Raw genomic sequence first — 2,828 nt, 5'->3', positions numbered from 1 at the left:
ATGCAGCAATCTAATCTATTTAAATATAGTAACCAGAAATTATTCGTCAATGCATATTTTTTCTTTTATTTATGAGAAACATCCATGAACAATGCCTATATGAGATCACCAAAAAAACAATAACATTAACATTTTATTAGACACACACACACACACATACGTGAGCATGAATAACGCACTGCTGGGGAGTCATTACAATAGAAAATCCAAATACAGGTACACAAATGATCAAGACAACATGACATATCATCTCATCATGCAGCTGGCAGCCAGAACAAAAAGATGATGATGAGATCACCAGAAAACAAAAATCGAACGAAACCGAAAGAAAAGGACGAGAGAGACGGCATTTTGCACTTGGAAAAAATAAGTAAAGATGATGACAAGAGAAGCAATTATATGGATTCGAGAAGCTTATGTATGTTATGTATGCACTGTTGCACATTTAATCCAGATATATCGTATTGATACCGACATGTGATGTGCTACTTTTTGGTGTACTCACACACATTATTTTTCTTTGCAACTGTAGTACACAAGGCACCCACGAAATTGCTTGTTAAAGAAACAATTAGAATATGTATGATAGTTAGGGTGCTGATGATCATTCGTTCTCTGCGGAAGTCAAAACAAAAAAACTCTTAATTTTCTTCCTTTTGCAAGGACATCGTAACTAATGTTGTATATATAGAATTGTATATACAATACCGAAGGTTACGTTCATTCAACAACTACTGTTCAAACATTATGTATATATATGTGTGTGTGTGGACCCTAGCTATGTTCTCCGCTCCAACGAGCGATAGTGCCATCTGAGACTGAAATGTGAATATGTGATGAATGGGACCTAGAAAACAGAGAGACAATAAATAAACTAAGACATAATATAATAATGGATGATGAGAGCCTCCACAGGCTGCACTACTGAGACAATCATGATTACTTGTTAAGCAGGAACACAGACATCATACTAGAAATCCATATCAATGTGACTGACCGCATAGCACTCAAATCAGCAGAGGGTAAAAGCTTGGGCATGTATCCTGAATATATATGAAGAAAGATATCATATTTGTATATATAATATATCTGAGTTGGAGCAGAGAACTTATCTTTCTCTACTATACTTCCTGCAATTAATGCAAATTTAATTTTTTTTCTTCAAGTGAACTGATATATATGTTTTGTTTATATGTATGTACTCCTCCTAACATGATCCTACAAGTCCCTTAGACCTCTCTTATACCAACAAACAATAACAATATATAGTTGTAATAATAAGCAACTAAAAATTTAAGATGGAGGTGGTGGGATTAGAATTGGGAGGCCGGCGATGGTATGATTGAATCAAAAGGCTAGTAGATGATCTACACTTATCACGAGCTTGGCGCGGCTTCCTTCTTCCTCCTTCCTTGTCGTCGTCGTCGTCGTGGCCGCGGCGGCACTGCTACTACTTGCACTAGCGCTGGAAGTACTTGCAGGAGGAGGAGCCGAGGCGGACGCCGGCTGTTGTGGTTCACCTGCAGACGGCGATGGTTTGTCGTCGTCGTCGTCCGTCTCCTCACCGCCGGCGGTTTCAACAGGACGCGGCGTGACTGGAGGCGCGGCCGTGCTCCCTCGTTTGCGCTTCTTCTTCTCGTAGGGGATGCCGCGCTGCCTTGGCCTGCGCCTCCCTTACGTCGCGGAGGTACATGCGCACAGCCTTGGCCGCGAACGGGTTGGCACTCCGGGCGGCCCCCCGACTCCTCGTACGCGGCGCGGAGGCGGCCGATGAGCGCGTCGAGGCTGCCCCAGGCCTGGCGCAGCGGGCACGCGCAGGGCGCCGGCGGGTTGGGCTGGCCGAAGTAGGCGCAGCCCTCGGCGTGCACCTTGGTCTTGCCGAACTGGTCCAGGTAGCGGAGGAACTCGATGACGTGCGCGCCGCTGCAGCGCGCCAGCGTCAGCGGCGGCTTGTGGTTCCGCAGGTACTGCAGGAACGTGTTCCAGTCGCGCCGCTTCTGCGACTCGTACCGGCTCAGCCCCGCCGGTGGCGGCGGAGGCGGAGGCTGCTGCGCCAGTGGCTGCGGCTGAGCAGCCTGGGCCGCCGGCGCTGGGGCTGCTGCCGGCTGTTGCCTCAGCTGCTGTGCTCCGGCTTGTTGCTGCGGCGGCCCTTCCTGCTCTGCTTGCTGCCGGCTCGACGACGAGGCTGCTGCGGCGGCGGCCGAGGACGACGACGGCGACGGCGACGGCGACGGCCCGGCCTCCGCTGGCGCACTACTACTGGTTCCTCCGCCACCAGCAGGCGCGTCGGGACTGGGCTCCATGGCCAGCAGCTAGCTCTCCGATCGATCCGTTAGCAGCAGCTCTCCCTGCCCGCAGGTGCCTGCTGTTTAAGTGTAGCCGTGTAGGTGGGAGAGAGAGCGAGGCTACCGCACCTACCAGCGCAGGCAGGCAGAGAGAATCAAGCTACTAAGGACGATGGGAGAGGAGGTAGAAGAAAGCACCAAGCAGGAAGAAAGAAAGAAAGAAACAAAGAAAGAAGCGGCTGGTTGGGAGGGAGTGTGTGTGGCATCCCTCCTTTGCGGCTTTTGTCGCTGGTTGCGTTAATAGCGTCTCCACTACACACTGTCGACTGCTTAATCGTAATCATTTCTTTATTACTACTGTTTTTCTTTTATTTACCGTACGTACCAATCAGTAAGCATGTTCAACTCCTGGGTTCATTAATGTAGCATTTTAGTTTGTCATGTCTTTTGTATCATATTATGTGCTCCTATATTTGTATGAGTGTTATTATACAGTATATATTATATACGTAGGCTCTTTTATTTAAAGAATTTTTTTCAACA

General features: G+C 48.2%; 1 pseudogene; it reads right to left on the bottom strand.

Moving 5' to 3' along the window:
• Window positions 1-874: 874 nt before the first annotated feature.
• On the bottom strand, window positions 875-2,539 carry LOC136513014 (protein G1-like7; annotated as a pseudogene).
• Between the last annotated feature and the right edge of the window lie 289 nt (window positions 2,540-2,828).

The sequence above is a fragment of the Miscanthus floridulus genome, chromosome 16, assembly GCF_019320115.1.
Source record: "Miscanthus floridulus cultivar M001 chromosome 16, ASM1932011v1, whole genome shotgun sequence".
In the NCBI taxonomy this organism is placed as follows: Eukaryota; Viridiplantae; Streptophyta; class Magnoliopsida; order Poales; family Poaceae; genus Miscanthus; species Miscanthus floridulus.
This window is presented reverse-complemented; position numbering and strand designations above follow the sequence as displayed.